The following is a 19,175-nucleotide window of genomic DNA, read 5'->3' on the forward strand; positions in this document are numbered from 1 at the left end:
CCCACTTAAAGCACATCAAAGCCACATCGCACACTGAGGCACTTTGGAACTTTTATGCTAAAGTTTTGGGGTTCTGTTATGTGTTTGACAGATAATCATTTGAATACAGTCAGGGATGAGTGTCCTTTTCAAAATGCTTAAACCAACATTTAAAGAAATAGGTTGTCCAAAAATGAAAAACTGTCATCATTTGCTGGTACCGTTCATGTTGTTCCAAGCCAGAAAGACTGTTTTTCATGCTCTTTTCCATTTGATTATAATTAACATACCTCCCAAAAGCTGTTATTCACTAGAAATCAGCGATGTCGGATACATGAATCAATCATTATTTTGAGTCGTTTCATTTCAGTGATTAGTTGATTTAGTTCACAAAATGGTATGAATGATTCACTCATGAAATAATGTGCCATTTTGGGTTGCTTCTCAGACAATACTATTGTATAGCTTTTGAAGACTTAGAATATAGAGCTTAAGTTATGAAAACTTTACAGTGCCTTTAAAAAAAAGCAAAGCCTCAAAGCAATGAACTGTGAACTTTTCAATCCTTCCTTTAGAAAAGTAATTTCTCAATTTTTTTAGGAATAACTTTTAGGATGTTTAAAGTTCCTTAGCCACTATTTTCAGAGAAGAAAAAAAAAGCTCAGGGATCTTGACCAAGAAGAAATCTCAGAGCACTTTCCGCTTTGTCAAACTGCCTGTTAGGCAGCAAAATTTGTATTCTATAGTGCCGTTTACGTTTTCTGTAGGCAGTGCAACAGATGTGAGAGTCGCCAAACTGTTATGATACGATGATACTGGCATAACTAGAAAACGAGTCCTCTGTGTGTGCCGTGTGTTTGGACTCTACTCTGTTTTTCCTCCATATTCCCATTCTGCTGCCTGTGAATCTCGCTTTACAGTGTGTTTACTGCAGTCAAACAGATACGGGGGTCTATTTACTCTAATCTAGTCTCCTTGTGACTTTGATAGTGGGTCCGTAGGGGTATTTTCTGCTGTGTTCATGTCCATATTGCTGCACCGTGTGCAGATTACAAAATATGCATTCTCCTCATGTTCAATAGGTTTTGATGCTTAAAGGGATAGTTAACCAAAAAATTTAAATTGTTATTTATTACTCACCTTTGTGCTGTTCCAAACCTTTTTGACTTTTTTCGTTCCATGGAATTTTAAAGAATTCTACAGACAAGTGTTTGTCTTGCAATGAAATGGGGTCTATCAAATTTGAAAAATTATGCAGAAGCATATTAAAAATATAGCAAAAGTGGTCTATATGATTCTAGCACTATGATTCTGAATTCATGCAATAACTTTGTGATGCTCACAACAAATATTGAAAGCATTCGCTAAAATCTTAATATCTTCATGAAGTAGCAACATTCGATATCGCGATAAAGAATTTGTTCTTTTTCAATGAATCATTGATCCATTTCATAAAACCAATTATGATGATTCATTCACAAATACTGATCCAGTTCCCCTCAAAACTGAATGATCCAGTTACAGCAGATAACAGCTTAAAGGAGAAAAATCAGTGAATAACTTTATTTATCCACTATATTTAATGCAAAAGCTGTATGGGCCACTTTTTTTGTTGATAATTTATATTTTTGTGTCCTTTTTTGAAGCGTGAAAATTCCATTCATTGAAGTTGCATGGAAAGCAACCATTACATATGTCCTGTTTTTGTGTTCCACAGAATTAAGTCAGTCATACAGATTTTTAATGATACGAGGGTGAATACATTTTGATTATAAAAACTGAGCAGTAATTAGTGAACTCCAAACTAAATATGCACGAATTATACTCTTATAAACAAAACAACCCTGTATGTTTATACTTTTTTGTTGACAGAACTATTTGTTAAACTATGACAATGACCCATGAGGCGGCACTGTGTGCCATTTAGGCATTATCATGTAGTTTGTGCATTTATTCATCAGGACCTCTCACCTATGATAATGCTAGCTTTATACACAGGTTGCGCACGACTGACCTGCGCTTGATTTCCATCCTATTTTCCGATGTCCGGACGTCTAACTCCTGTTAATGGGGCCACGCCGGTCATTATCGAAATTTAATCCGTTTGGTTGAGGGGACATATGCATAAATAGTGATAAAGAAAGAGGGCAGCTGTCTGTAAAGGTTAGATGGAGATGACTGTAGAGAAAGGCCAATATTGTCTGATAATATGGCGGTAGCACGGCTCTATAATTATGAGGTGTCGCCCCATGCAGCTGCTTCCGCCCTGGCTGGCACTGGGTGATGACACCAGAGCGAAATATAGCACGGAGGTCTCTCCAAACAGCCCTAGTGTCAAAGGGGTTGACATTTGATTTTCTGATGTGCCCAGAGACATTTACATACTGCTCTCATTACCAGACATTTATTCGTGGCTGTATTTCAGAGAGCATTCAGAGTTCACGTTGACTTGTACTGTTGAAATGCAAAGTAAATGCAATTAATGACTGTTTCTTTTTTCCTTTTATCGATAGGACAGTAGAAAGGGGAAGGGGCCAGGACATGTTGCAAGTCATAATCAAACCTGCGTTTCCCACAAGAGCACCAGGGCTATGCCGAATGGGACCTAATACTAAGGTATTTATTTTTGTTAGTTTGTGAATAGATGAAAGGTTAATAATTATTTAAATGTAATATTTAAATAATATAATTATTATTATATACCATTAAAATAAACAAACTAGAGCCCCTTTCACACAGAGATTCCGGAAAATACACGGGTAATGTGTTCCGGCGATTGTTCCCGGGTCGTTAGATTTGCTGCATTCACACTGCCAGTGATTTCCCGGAATCTGTGCGTGCTTTCACACACAACCCGTAAAAGTCCCGGAATGACACGTGACGTCATCATGTGACGTATAATGTACGAGTCGAAAACGCTAGACAGCCAAGAAACAGGACGAACGTTAAGTAGCAAATCGGAAGTGTTTGTACTGCTTTATAAACATATTTTGTTATTCACCGCTCTCCGAGTTTAAAACACAGACTAGTCCCTCCGGCACTGCAGGGCTGTATTATTGAAAACACCCGCTCAAAGAGTCGCACAATAACTACGTCATCACTACGACACATCCGTTATGGCATTGGCTCCGGCTTTTGTTCACACAGCGCTCGTTCCGGGACTGAACCCGGCAATGTTACTAGGTCCCCAACCCGGGATTAATCCCGGGTCGTGGTTGCGTTCACACAGAAGGCACTCCGTCAATTTTCCGGGACCAACGTGCAGTGTGAAAGGCGCTTAAGTTAGGTTGCAGTTAATAAAAATGAAATGGATATATATATATATGTTATTTTCAAATAGTGATTAGCAAATCAAAGTGTGCGATTTGAAGTATATTGTCAAGTGAAAAGTTCATATTGCACAAATTCATATGAATTGTGCAACTCATAAAATAAGTACGATGGTGAGGTTGTACGAATTAGCCACCTCGTAAAATATGTATGAATAACCGTGAGATCGGGCTGTTTATTTACACACATTCAGCTTATAATACTGTGTTTCAGTACGGCTCTAATGCTAGCTTCACTTTATTTTCATTCACAAATTTTCCAACAAATATTTCAACTTTTTTACCAATATTCTGTCAGAATAAAAGCTTGAAAATTTGACATTAAAAGCTTAAGGGTTTGAAAGTGAAGAATTTACAACAAAAAATATTTGGATTGTTACTAGACGTGTATATATACACAAAAAAAATTATTATAAAAAAAAATTATATTGCTAATAGAAAATTTTTTTCATATTTGATCTGTTTCCTTGCATGTCGTGTGACTCATGAGAGAACCGTTAACAAGCAAATATTATTAAAATAATAGGAGCTTTTCAAGGAAATATTTTACATCTTAGGGGTTCGGCTGACATAAGTTTTGGGAACCCCTGATTTAAACATTTTATTAGTCAATTAGCCTTTGCCTATTTTAAAATGCCCATTTTTCTGCCAACGTTTCCAGAACAGACTGAGCTAGAGCTTTGGTTTACATAACCGGCTGTGCGGGGGCAAGATCACTGGGGTGAAAAGGTCCCTGTGAGAGAAAAGAGAGAGAGAGAGAGTTGGAGGGGGGTTTGACGTTGAAGTTGAAGCCTGTTCTTTTGTGCAGCCGCTCTTGATCATTTACATCAAGTTGACATTCGGAGAGTTTACTCTGGGGTCTGTAATTGTATTCTTTCTCCAGTTCTGCATTGCCAACCGTGAAAATGGAATCTTATCAACCCTGACCAATTTTTAATGTACAAAATGAATTGGCAGAGGTTCAAAAAAGGGAGCTACAATTCAAATCAGGTGAATGATACATGTATTTTTTCCTCTCCGAAATCCTCCTAGCTGTTAGCCGCCCCCCCTCCAATCAGCCCCCACTCATTGCTATCATATTACAATGGATTTATTTTTCTTTTAGGAGAAGGGCAGGAGCCACGAGGGCTGAAGGAGGGTAATAGGAGGTGTTCTAACAGTAGGAAGAGGTTGAATTGCTCAGATTTATTGTAGTCTTAGCGCTGGATGAACTAATTGAATTGATGACCTAAAACAAGGACGAGCAATTTCTATTTTGCTGAGATCACTCTATCAGAAAGATTGAGAGCCATATTTCATTCATCCTACCGTAGGTTAGCACTAGGGTTGAGGTAAAACATTGACTTACTGATCCACGGATCCCTTCTCTTTTTGATGCCTTAATACTTGGTGCACCTAATTGCAATAAAGGCTAGATCGGTCAAAAATGGATATGACCTTAATGCAGTTTTCACCATGATGATTCGCGTTTCCTGGAGAAAAGGTCACTGCGGTGTTAACGGTCACACCTCAGCTGGTTGTACCTCCATTTTAGGTCCCTAACAAGACAAAGTTTTGATGGTACGGGCAGGACCTTGATAGAATCTTGGGATGGCTACTCTGTATTAGTGATTTTGCATCAAATTAGCATTTTCTCTGAAAATAGAATTCTTTTTCCTCTCCCTGTTCGGTGGAAAAAACAAAGGGAGCGAAACGAAAGTTATACATATGTTAAAATCACATCGGTGACAAAGATCATGTAGAAGTGAACAGCATCCTCAGTCACGCTTGTGGTGCTAATCTCTCTTTTTTATTAAATTAGATTTGGAGCAACGGAACAAACAGGGGGCGAGACTTTGGCGTAATATTTTAATCAAATTGTCATGAATGACTGGATACAATTAGAGAAGCTGTCAATCAGAAACGCAGGGACCCTTTTGTTGCTCATCTGTCAGAGACTCGGATGCAGACAGGGCATGATGGGCCGGCATTGGAGATGACCTTTTCTGGCATCCACATGTATATGAGCCACTTTCTCCTTTTCTGGTCAGTTCTGTTCTTTTTCTTTACTTCTTTTTATGTGGAATGGGAGTGCTCCACACCCTGTCAGGCTTATCTTTTTAGGGCTGCGATTGGCTGATGAATTATCAGACGGCAGTGAGGGACAAATCTGCTAATCTTTTTAAATGACATTAGAGCTCATGCAGAGCTGCATAGGCACGTTTGAGAAGGAACACCATCAGAAAAATGACTACCATGGATGACATGTTCACCCTTATTAAAAGGAACAGCAGCATGCTCTCCATAACCAACCCCCATTCCTTTTTTTCCTTTTATTGTATTTTGCATGAGCACTTTAAAAACTAAACAAGTGTGAAAACGATCACTTATTAGAGCAATTTGGGCTCGAGAATCCTTGACAGTTTGAATAAACGGCCTGATTTGGCTTAACAGCAGTAATCTTTGAACATTGGGGTGTCTGCGCATGGTGAGATAATCAATTTCTGACACACCTAAAGAAAACAAGCATTTTCTTTCCTTAATTGGGCTATTATAAGTGCATGAGGCATAGACAAACGAGAAAAGCATTTTTTCATCGCTGACTTTTGGGAGGAATGTGTTTGTTTCCCTTCAGTTCCTTTGCTTTTTCTACTTCAATAGAAGAAAACATTTTTTGTTCTTTTTCCCCTTTTTTTGAGGGGGTTGTTTGGAGAAAAACAACAGACCACAACACAATGGCTCCAAAACAAAAGGCTGTGCCCAGTTGCACATGTATATATTTTTATCCCAGTGCGCTAAGCTGCAGTTCGTTCCCCTGAGTCTAGCAGTAATAATATGTGTCATTATCCACGAGTCGGTATACGTTCATGACTGATATGTTAACAGCCTTGACTGTAATCTCCAATAATTATGTAATGGTGAAGTGGATAAATTTGTTCAAAAATTAATGATTGATTTGATATACTGCCTTGGAGACCAAAAGTGCGTGCAATCATGCATATGTATTTAACAAACGGGTACATGCTCCTACACCTGGTGCAATTATAATGTGATTCCGTACATGATGTTCTGCTGCTGGAACCATCCACTGGTGTGACCGACTGATCATGTGACATCAGACAGAATATTTCACTCTCGAGAAATATGTCAGTCAAGGTGTCGGTTTATGGTAATCAAATCATCAGCAACATTTTACTCCTAAAACATATTTGAATGTTAAGGTATTAAAAAATGATCTATCTATCTATCTATCTATCTATCTATCTATCTATCTATCTATCTATCTATCTATCTGTCTATCTGTCTATCTGTCTATCTGTCTATCTGTCTGTCTGTCTGTCTGTCTGTCTGTCTGTCTATCTGTCTGTCTGTCTGTCTGTCTGTCTGTCTGTCCTTCTCTATGTTAGTAGCTATGTCTATCTATCAGTAGGTATATTTGTCTATCCATTGATGTATCTGTTGGTCTTTCTCTCTGTCTGTTTTTAGTTACTGATTTGCCTCGCATGTGGTTTGTTTGATTTTTCTTCGCTTTCAGTGTCATTTATCTACATCAAGGCCTTCTTTCAGTTTGGAGATTGAACTGCAGCCAACCTTTACCACTTAATCAGGGGGTTAATACCACACTCAGTGATGGTGGTGTGTTGGACATATTGAGATGTCAACCCATTTACAAAGTGTGCATAGGAAATTACAGAGGTCCTGTGTCATTTACACTCCATCTGCCCCCTGATGCTATAAAACCAAGAAGGGTGGAATCTAGGAGGGAGAAAGAGGCGTTCATAAAACCAACAGCCCTCCATTCTTGGAATGGCCAGCGCCCTGTCTTTTCGACTTACTTTCTTTCCCCCTCTCCTCCACTCCCCCTCTTCCGGAACACGGAGGCAGCCGATCCTGTGAAATATAACTTGTGGTGTCGGCGGCCCGCGCACGCGCTCCAGCAATATGCTCTCACTCAATCAGATTTGCATAAGTAAGCTCTCAGCAGGCCTGCTCCACTGCCCAGGTGCAGGCCTATTTGCATATAGAACTGTGAGAGGGCTCCCTAGAGTCACTTTAGACTCCAGTGGCTGCTGAGTGAGCTTACGGGCCGCAGCACTGGAGATGAAATTTGAATTAAAAACCTTGGCCGTGCTGTTTTTTTTTTCCTTGTGCAAAGGGGGGAAATGGGGCCGGCGAAGAGGCACGTAGGCATTGAGCTCAGAGACAGATAGATGGGCCGGGATGGGTGGGGGTAGATGGATGACTGGACAGAGGAAGCTGGATGGGCCGCTCAGAATGGCACTGTGAATCTTAACGTGGTGTGATTTTGACTTATGCGTTTGCCATGAGCTTGCTTGTCGGTCATACATCCCCCATCAGCGACTTTATGAAGTCAAAGTGAGCGGATGTTTTGTAATGTAATTTAAGGTTATCTTCGGCGGCATTACAATATGATAAGTGCTGTTTGAATTTTTTTCTATGTATTTCTTCACATAAACTCAAGCGCACACTACAAGACTAAGTCTTTCTCCCTGTTTTAAGAGACAAATGCCTGATCTTTAAGCACTGAACCATTTATGCAAAACTATTTTTTTTTTTTTTATATTTTGAATTTGTTTTTTCAAGTCAAGTCGAGTCGAGCCAAGTCAAGTCGAGTTTTATTGTCATTCTGCTACATGTGTGGACATATAGTGGAACGAAATGTCGTGTCTCGCAGGACCACGGTGCTACTTACTAGTTAAACATAAGATAAACATACAACAATGCAAGTATAAGAGAGAGAAAAAGCATCTGACTATATAAATACTATAACTACTATACCTAGTTGCCTAGACATACACAAACTGAGACTGTACAAGAACTTTACATATATACTGTATATGAAATTGTGCAAAATGATAGAAATAAAAATTGTATATATATTTCGTACATTAAATTGTTGTGCAGATTAAAGAGAGATTTTGTGGGAAGCAGCGCATAGTGCAAAAAGATTTGTAGTGCAATGCTCAAGTAAACATTATTTTGTAGTGCAATGCTCAAGTAAACATTTTTTTTATTGAGTCTTTGTAGCAGGGAGTGTTCATAGAAAGTGTCTAGTGTGCATACAGTAGGATGAGTGCGTTACTACAGGTGGTTTGTATAGCCCACTCACCTGTGTGTAGCACACTCAGAATTGCACTTAGGAAAAGTTGTCAACAGTATTAATGAGTTGGGTGAGTGGGGGGTCAGAGGGGGACAGGGAGATTGGAGTTAAGAGCTCTCACAGCCTGGGGAAAAAAGTTGTTGAGCAATGTGACAAGCTTTGATACTCTGGTACCTTCTACCTGATGGTAGGAGCTGGAAGAGGTTGTGGGAGGGGTGCGTGGGGTCTTTCACGATGCTGGAGGCCTTGCTGGAGCATCGTGTACATTTACATTTATTCATTTAGCTGACGCTTTTATCCAAAGCGACTTACAATTGCTATATATGTCAGAGGTCGCACGCCTCTGGAGCAACTAGGGGTTAAGTGTCTTGCTCAGGGACACATTGGTGTCTCACAGTGGATTCGAACCCAGGTCTCTCACACCAAAGGCATGTGTCTTATCCACTGCGCCATCACCACCTAAGGAACCACGTGTAAGGAAAATGTCCAGGATGGAGGGGAGAGGGGCACCGATGATCTTTGCGGCAGTGTTCACTGTCCGTTGTAGGGTCTTGCGGTCAGCAGCACTGCAGTTCCCATACCAAACAGTGATGCAGGTGGTCAGCACACTCTCAATGGTGCCCCAGTAGAAAGTGGTGAGGATGGGTGGTGGGAGACTTGCCCTTTTCAGCCGGCGGAGAAAGTGGAGGCGCTGTTGTCCCTTCTTGTTGAGTGACGTGACGTTGGTGGTCCAGGTGAGATCCTCTGAGATGTGCACCCCCAGGAATTTAGTGCTGCCAACTCTCTCCACGGTTGAGCCGTCGATGGTCAGTGGGGGGTTGTTCAACTGGACTTCAGCCATCACAACCTCTTTTGTCTTACATTGAGGGACAGGTTGTTAGCACCACACCATTTCGCCAGCTGTGCCACTTCCTCTCTGTAGAGCGTTTCATCGTTGTTGCTGATGAGGCCTACCACAGTTGTGTCATCAGCAAACTTGATGATGTGGTTGGAGCTGGACTTGACAGTGCAGTCGTGGGTCAGCAGCGTGAAGAGCAGCGGGCTGAGCACACAGCCTTGTGGGGCACCTGTGCTCAGTGTGGTAGTGCTGGAGGAGTTGCGGCCGACACTGACTGACTGAGGTCTTGCAGTTAAAAAGTCCAGGATCCAATTACAGAGGGGGGTGTTAAGGCCCAGCAAGTTTAGTTTGTGGATAAGCTGTTGTGGGATTATAGTGTTGAATGCTGAGCTGAAGTCGATGAACAGCATTCTTACATAAGAGTCTTTCTGTTCCAGGTGAGTAAGAGCTAGGTGGAGAGTGGTGGATATTGCATCGTCCGTGGAACGGTTTGGACGGTATGCAAACTGGAATGGGTCCAGTGTCTTTGGGAGACTGGACTTGATGTGATGCATGACTAACCTCTCAAAGCACTTCATCATGATTGGGGTCAGTGCTTTTTAATTTTATAGTTTAGTTTTAAAAACATTTATTTTATTTTTTTTCAGTTTTAGTCTTTAGTTATTTTAGCACATCACATTAAACAAAATTAAATTAAAGGTGTCATCGGATGCTAAATTCACTTTTACATGTTGTTTGAACACACATGTGTGTTGGCAGTGTGTGTACACATCTACCCTATAATGCTAAATTAATGCCTAAAAATAATATCCCCTTTTTCAAATCAAGCCGTTCTCAGCTTCTTGTCTGTGGACGAAGGCCGCTCCCACAATAGTTGATTGACACAGCCATCTTACCTTACACCCGCCATGAGTGAGCTGTAGCAGTTCGACTGCCAATTTTTTCGATGCTGGAGCAGGGATGTAGACAAGAATGGCTCCATAGCGATTGAGGTGTTTTGTTGCTGAATGTAATAATGAATATAGCAGTCATCATTTACTCCGACATCTGAGCTGCTGAAGACGCAGTGAATTTCCTTTGTTTTTGAAGGGAATGCGCCCCCGATCTGCCTAAATGCGTTTGTTCGTGCAAATCATTCATGATCCAGCTTCACTTACAGCAGAAGTGAATATAAGGTTTGTTTGTTTTTTAAGAATCTTTGCAATCGCTATTCCTAATAACGTGCTAGTTAGCAAGTTTCGCGGCTAAAGTAAACAGTCTCTCAGAGCACAGCTCATCACCCCATGGAAGAGAGGGGCGGGGGGGTCAGCAGAGCTCATTAGCATTTAAAGCAACATGCAAAAAACGAGTTGATTTCTGCAGCGCTAAAAAGGGTGTTTTTTACACTACCATTGAGCTAAATTTTAACCAAAGTATGTTATATACCTTTCATTAAGACCCTAAAGAATCATATCAACTTGTAGAAAATGGGCGTCCGATGACCCCTTTAAGAAATATTACCTTGGAAACTAGCTGAAATAACAAGCTCAAGAAATTATTTTATATTTTATTTTAATACAGTTACCATTTTTTTTGTCAAGTAGTTTTATTAATATTTTTTATTATTTTATTTTTAGTTATGCATTTATATAATATATATCAAAACACCAAAACAAGATGTTTTTGAATGAGCTTCAGTCTTGTAGTATGACATTATTATTATTTTTTATTTTAACAGTTTCTTTATACTGCCGACAGAAGCAGTGTTAAGAAAACATACTTTTTTGGGGAGATGTTGGTCTTCTAAATGGGATATTTGAAAGACCCTATTGCGTTTCCATATGGTGTATAATGAGTACATAAAAAAGCTGCTTAACTATTCTAGTTTGCAGGGGTTTGTATGTCATACAGTTATTGTAATGTATGGCAATACTCAGATTGTTTCAAAGACATTGGAACTGCATAATCTGGAGGTCAATACATATGACCTTCACACAACTCCACCTCTAAACTGATTGCAAGAAATAGTGTGTTTCTGTTTAATGCTAAATCATTCAGAATTTATTCAAAAAGTGGAAGAAATGGTAGATATGAAACATTGATCAATTTCAAACCACTGGACGTATTTAATCTGTAAATAAAGAAAATAAAAAACAGCATGACCTTTAAACGGATGCTTCAATTTGATTGTGGCCTGGGGTCAGTTATCATTTATCAAATTTCTTTTTTTTTTTTCTAGTTCAGGGGTTTTTTTTAGGCCAGGGGACTCTGAAGGTGCTAAAAAAAAGAGTGCTGAGGGTCTGTGGAAATGTTCAGAGAAAGATTTTATGCAAGTGGATTGACACAACCTATGCAGTCTATGAATTTCATGCACAAATATTGACTATATTCAATCTGAACATGAAAGGATGGATGGGAAAAGGTGCATCCGCACCGCAAGCTCTTTATTTTGCATGATTGCCATGTACAGTATAGGCTATATTCAAACTGAACATGAAAGACTGGATGAAAAAGGATGCATCCACAAGCTCTTTATTTCGCATGTATCAAAATTGCAAACGTCTGACCAGTCGGCCCTTATCTGTGCGGCCAGATAGCATCACAAAACAGGCCTGTAATGGGCACATGCTCCATTTGATAATCCAAAAGCCTTGTCCGGAGATAGGATTTATTTATTTTATATTTTCCAGGGCCCAGGCTGGGGGCTTATGGTCTGGAGAGAGCAAGTGAATTACCTATACAAAGGAAATGCATTTTGGTCCCTGTGCTCCTCAGACTGGGTTAACATTATGGCTTCCATTCTGCCCCTTGCCTTGTTTTTGATTGATACTTTTCAATTACAGTCTCTTCAACCTTCCCCCCTTCCAGCCAACATTCAAAATGCTTTTTCTCCCTCAAGTCTGTGATAACTTCAAACATTTAGGGGGTTACAGGAGCACCAGTAACCCTATTTAGCTGGTGCAGTAAATTGGTTCCATGTTCAACATAATAGCAGTGACAGGGTTTTGCTAGGGAAATCAGTCCAGCAAAGGGACATGCCAACGATAAGACATCCAGCTTTGAAATTCTATTTCTTGGTATCAGAATTAAATCTGGACGTTATATTTCTTTGCCAGCAAGGCACTCTGTAGTTGCCTCCCGTCGATGCTATTTGATCATTGGTTGACAACTAATACCCGTCCTGTTCCTTCCTTTGACTTTTTTGGGAGAGAGGTTTGCTTTTTTGCAGTGTTTAATCAAAAAATCTTTATTTTAAAGTCATGAATTGTGTTGTCTCTTCTTAGTGGACGTGGAACAACTTTTGAAGATAGTCATCTTGTAGGAACCTCTTCACTGCATAAAATCCCATTTTTAACAGGTATTTTTATCTTTTCCAGTAAAATTATAATGTAATATAAAACAATCTAATTTTACTAAGGAAACCACAGTGCTTTTAGTACACTTTTTAAATATAAATCAATATAAGCTAGTGCAGTTAAATGAAATGTGCTTATACTCATCTATATTTAACAAATCTTAACTAAATGCTGTCTTAAGTAAATGTATCCTGTTTTAAAGAATATATATATATATATATATATATATATATATATATATATATATATATATATATACACACACACACGTTTGTTTTTTTTTCTTATTGAACTTTGCGTTGCGTCACATTATACAGTCATGGCCAAAAATATCGGCACCCTTGGTAAGTATGATAAAAGAAGGCTGTGAAAATTTGCATCGTTAATCCTTTTGATCTTTTATTTAAAAAATTCACAAAAAGCGAACCTTTCATTGGATAATAAGAATTTAAAATGGGGGAAATATCATTATGAAAAAAAGTCTTTCTCAAATACACATTGGACACAATTAACGCACCCTTTTATTCAATACTTTTTGAAACCTCCATTTGCCAGTTTAACAGCTCTAAATTTTCTCCTATAATGCCTGATGAGGTTAGAGAACACCTGACAAGAGATCAGAGACCATTCCTTCATTCAGAATCTCTCCAGACCCTTTAGATTCCCACTCCACTATTGGTGCTTCTCTTCTGTTCACCTCACTCATTTTCTACAGGGTTCAGGTCAGAGGAGTGTGTTTGTGTTTGGATTATTGTCCGGTTGGAAGATCCAAACATGGCCCATTATAAGATTTCTAACAGAGCCAGTCACTTATTGATTTTTTTTTTTTTAATCTGTTGGTATTTGATAGAATCCATGATGCCACGTGTCTAAACAAGATGTCCAGGACCTCCAGCAGAAATATAGGCCCACAACATTAAAAATACAGCAGCATTGTACACATGCGGTACTTTTTATCCCTGTGTTCACCAAACCCATCTTGAGTGTTTGCTGCTAAAAAGCTCTTTTTTTTTTTTTTTTTCATCTGAACATAGAAGCCAGTTCCATTTGAAGCTCCAGTCGTGTCTGATAACTGAATATGCTGGAGGTTGTTTTTGGATGAGCTAGGAGAATTTTTCTTGAAACCCTCCCAAACAACATGTGGTGATGTAGGTGCTGTTTGACAATTGTTTTTAAGGTTTTCTGACCCCAGGACTCAACTATTTTCTGCAATTCTCCAGCTGTAGTCCTTGGAGAGTCTTTAGCCACTTAAACTCTCCTCCTCATCGTGCATTAGGACGATATAGACACATGCCCTCTTCCAGGCAGTTTTGTAACATTTTATGTTGATTGGAAATTCTTAATTATTGCCCTGATGGTGGAAATGGGAATTTTCACTTTTCTAGCTCTTTTCTTAAAGCCACTTCACTAATTTGTGAAGCTCAATTATCTTTTGCTGTACATTAGAAATATATTATTTGTTTTTTCTCATTGTGATGGATTATTAAGGGAATTTGGGCTTTGTTTTCCCTCCTATTTATATTTCTGTGAAACAGGAAGCCATGGCTGGATAATTTCATATTCATAATCACCCTGGAGTGCTCAGAATTGTGAATATGAATGGGAATATACTTCAGAGATATTTTTTCTCGTAAGAATTTCTAGGGGTGCCAATAATTGTGTCCAACATGTATTTGAGAAAAACATTTCATAATGATATTTCCCCTCATTTTAAATTCTTATTATCCAATGAAAGGTTAGATTTTCGTGAATTTTTCAAATAAAAGATCAAAAGGATTAACAATGCAGATTAATTTTCACAGCCGCCTTGATCATATTTACCAAGGGTGTCGATATTTTTGGCCATGACTTTATTGTAAACTCATTATAAAGTGAAATTGCTTAGTGGTGCTTCCTGAAAAAGTGGACTCCAATAATGTGTTTTGCAGTTTTCTTGTTAAACTTCAGTTTTTTTGTATTTAAAATGTATCATGAAGTCCCCAACCCTGCCTATAGGTTGGTGCAGAAACAAACACATAGAAATTAAATACATTTCAGAATTATTTCCAAAGAAACCACAAGTACATTGAGACAAAGAACATTTTGAAAAAGAAAGACTAAAATAGATTTTCTTGTAAAATACACTGCAACAAACATTTAATTACAAAATAACTATTTTTTGTATTTATTGTTATAAAAAATGTTTTATTCATCTTATTCTTACCTGTTAACAAAAACATGACTGGTGACAGATGTGGAATCATGAAACCTGCAGTTGCCTCAGAGCAACTTGCCAATTCTTATAAGAAATAGCCTACAAAAAGTTATGCTACATCTCGAAACTTACAGCCTAAAGTGTTCTAATCCTTAGCGGCACCAAAGCGTTCTGTGCCCTAATGCCATTAATTATCATTTCCAATTGGATAGTTTCAACTGTGTCATCCCCAGCTGTTTCATTAGGCCAACATTTTCTGGGAAAGATTCCCTCTCGCTCGCTCTCTGACTAGCGGTGCGTCCCTCACCAATTCACTTCTCCTAACAAATGCGCCCCATTCGCATCAACTGCTCAACTTGGGGAAATTGCGGTCTGGGATTAATACGTGTTAAGTATGTGAAATGTGTCTTCGGTAGGTTGCGTATGATGTCTCACCATAATATGCACTTATTGATAGTGCCTGTTACTTAATCTTAACAGTAGAAATGGGGAGGAAAAACTTCATATAGCATCTCAACATTGGTAACCCACTGGGTTGGTGCTTGTGCTTTGCTGTATATTCGAGATGCCCGTGTTCATACTGTACGCAGGGACAGACTGACGGATGTATTTTGAGGGGATTAGAGATTCCAGGCATGTTCGGGGAGGTGGAGAGAGAGCTCCTCCTCAGTTCACCCTGACATTGTGAGTGTCAGCATCAGATCACTTTAATCAGGCAAGGGATATGCATGATAAAACGGATAAGGGACTTTAATCAAAAAAATTCGCTGGTCTGGAAACGTGACACACTCCGACAAGCACGCCTCATCCCTGCCGCACCCCCGTGTCACTGCCAGGCGTGGGCTCGTCATGAATATGCATGGCAGGAAGGCAAGGTACCACATTAAAATGTGCTATTGTTTGTTCAGCTGCACGGCCACCAGAAGAAATAACCAACAGAGGCGTACAAGATAAGTTTGCTAAAATCCATCAGAAAATCCCATAAGTACGCACTCACAAACTTAGACAAGCACAAGGAGATTCACGTGCTCTGCCTTCTTTGACCCAATGTGTTGGTATCATGGTGCTTTGATATATTCAGTAGTTCTGAATAATTAGCATATTAAAATAATGTAGATTGTAGAAGGTACTCGAAGGATTCGCTAATGTCAGAACTTACTTCAAGTATCTATCTATCTATCTATCTATCTATCTATCTATCTATCTATCTATCTATCTATCTATCTATCTATCTATCTATCTATCTATCTATCTATCTATCTATCTATCTATCTATCATCTATCTATCTATCTTGTTTGATTTAAAATAATTTAATTATTTTAAATTGATCTTTATATATACACACGTGTATATAAAAATGAATTTGTACACAATATAAATATTAAAAAAGAAGATGCATTTATATATTATACTATTAAATATTATATAATATTTTATTTATATATATCAAAAACCGGGTAAATTTATATATTATACTTAAACTTTATATTATATAGTGTTTATATATAAAAAACAAGGTAAATTTCTATATTACTTGTACTGTGTACACACACACACACACACACACACACATATATATATATATATATATATATATATATGTATGTGTAAATGTGTATATGTACCGTATAATGTACAAGTAATATAGAAATGTACCTTGTTTTCGATATATATAAACACTATATTATAATGTGTGTGTGTATATATATATATATATATATATATATATATATATATATATATATATATATATATATATATATATATAATCAATATTGTATAGCTTATTTATAATATATAAATATGTATAGCTTATATTATATGTAAATATTTTATAGCTTGTGCACAAACTATAACAATATTGATATAAAAAAAGAATATTCCTTTATTTATATATATATATATATATATATATAACTTTTATTGTTGTATGTTACATATATACCATGTAAATAGCTTTATATTAGGTTGTACGTTTTATATTCTATTTACATTATAGATGACAGTTTTCTTGGTGACCTACATGTATAGAGACGCTAGAAAGATAAACACAGTTGTCTTTGATGAAAATCAGTCTAAACAGCCGTAAGAGCAGATGTAAACTGACAGCTCAGTGGAATCCATGCACAAACTCACACATCAACGTCAAGCTAATGAAGTATGTTTAAGTGCCATTGATGTGCTAAAACAGTGACATGTGACTGCCTCTTGAGCAGTTGTAATTAATTAGCTTACACGAGTTGTACGATGCCAGCATATATGTATCGCAGATGGTCTTAAAAAAAAAACATGTCTATCTCTTTATAGTACTGAGTAAAAAAAAAACCTTCATTACAATTGATTTGTATTGTGCTCACATATCTTACTTCTTTAATGTGGAGCGGTAAAGAAACAATTGTGTCTTTGATTCTGGACTTTATGTGCGTATTTTGTTTTGATGTGTCTGTCAGGGTTGACTGCGATTCAACAGTGTCGGAGTGTTCGACTGTTTGATTGTTTACTTGAGGAAATGTTAGTTCATTTAAAGGCTTTTTCGCGGCCGAGGTTTGTGTGTTTGTTTACTTTGGCAGTCTTCTAAGTGATTGAATATGCAAAGCAATTTTTGGTGATTATTTTGTGCTAATTCGAAGGCCTCTGTCTTTTGTGCCTAGCCAGTTATTGGTTCACCCTCCTGAACAAATCCCTAGAATTCAGAGGATCATCATTTGGAGGGAAGGGAGCTTGTTAACCTAATGATTAAGTTTAACCAGGCCTTGAAGAATATATGGATGTGGTTCAGCCGAGCAGAACTGAGTAATGGGTTGTAAATGAGGGGTGTTGGCAAGGGAGGGTTCTTTGAATATGGAGGTGCTGCTCTGTGCAGGTCAAGGAGCTTCCAAAAATGACTCCCAAAATAACCTGAGCGAGAGGGAGAGGGATGAGAAAACCAGAGCGACGAGGAACTGATTACGATCTCAGCAAGAGACGTGCACTAGTTTCTCTCTATTTTCTGCATATATCTCATTAAACGAAAAGTGCTGTTCAAAAAGAATCATTTCATTGATTGAAGTTTGTGAGAGTAAAATAATGTGTAATAACAATCTTAGCATTGGGATTTATGCCATGCCACTGTTATATTACTATATTAGCTTAAGCAAACAACACTACATGCATCTATTATTTAACATATTGTGTAATATTTTAATGTCCCTATCATATATGTTTATATATTGGATTAAAAACAATGGAAATTATACTAGTAGTTAAATTCTATCACAATCAAATGAAGGGATGTATTTATACACTAACTTTTCATTTTCATTCATTTGTATTTGCTAGTGTTATTATTCAATTATTTCAACTATTATTTTCTAGTATTAGAAATAAGTTAATTAGAATAGTTTTATTAGTTAATATTTCATGTTTTGCCTGTATGTGTCCACAATATTCCTTCCCATTGTTAGTTTTTGAAAAATTTAAATTTTTTGATTTTAAGAAAATGTAGGTCCTTAATGACATCATGCTATAGGAAGTGATGTTATTTTGGTAGGGAAAAGCGTAAACATCAATAAGTATTATCAGTGGATATAATTATTTTTTATTTTATTTATTTATTTTTTTAATTAGGCAAGGCAAGTTTATATAGCACATTTCATACACAGTGGTAATTCAAAGTGCTTTACATAAAAGAAAGTGAAATAGACATTAAAATCAATAAAAACATGGAAATAAAAATAATAAAAACAAGGAATTTTAAAGATTAGTTAGTCTTACTTTAAAACACCCCATCCTGAAGACGATATGATGATATATACATGTCAGAACATGAAAAAAGTCAAAGATCTTAATATTTTTTTGTGTTAGATTCCATCTTTCTATAAATAATTCTGTAAAAGTTATTCTGCATAATTTTTAAGTGTTTATGTGTTAAGTTTATACAAATTCTTTATAAATCACAACAGAAACATTCCTTTGTTTTGTTGTTTTTTTTGTGTTTTTAATTCTTTGTGTTGTTTAATTATTTTGTGCTTTGCTTTTTTGTTTTTGTTTTGTTTTGTTTTGTTTCAACAGAGATACAATTGTACTGGAATGCCCCGCCTAATAATTGATGGATTGTGGACTATGAAAAACTTAGCTTTGTATTTTCTCTCACAATATCAATAAAATGCATGCATGTTTCTTCCATATATTGATCCTTGTAAGCTCATGTCAGTAGGATATTGTATATTAATTCAGTGCTGAATCAGGGTTGCTTTGGGAAACTTCTGTTTTGGTTACTATTCCTGGTCACATTAGAGCACACATGACCTGATAAAATCTACTAAATTCATAAAGCCCATCAAATATGTTTAGATCTTAGGTTAAACAATCTATAATCACCAGTTACTACATCTGAAAGGATTTGTGGTTTATGTTTTG

At 37.4% G+C, this 19,175-nt stretch overlaps 1 protein-coding gene across 10 annotated transcripts in view; it reads left to right on the plus strand.

Moving 5' to 3' along the window:
- Positions 1–19,175, plus strand: part of LOC306886077 (serine/threonine-protein kinase VRK1-like) — a 104,797-nt gene that overhangs the window by 45,174 nt on the left and 40,448 nt on the right. For all 10 annotated transcript variants that reach the window (XR_013785590.1, XR_013785591.1, XR_013785592.1 and 7 more), the window contains one exon: positions 2,493–2,595. The gene's annotated coding sequence lies outside the window, so the exon portion shown is untranslated. The remainder of the gene's footprint in view (positions 1–2,492; positions 2,596–19,175) is intronic.

This window comes from Barbus barbus (assembly GCF_936440315.1).
Source record: "Barbus barbus genome assembly, chromosome: 20".
Lineage (NCBI taxonomy): Eukaryota > Metazoa > Chordata > Actinopteri > Cypriniformes > Cyprinidae > Barbus > Barbus barbus.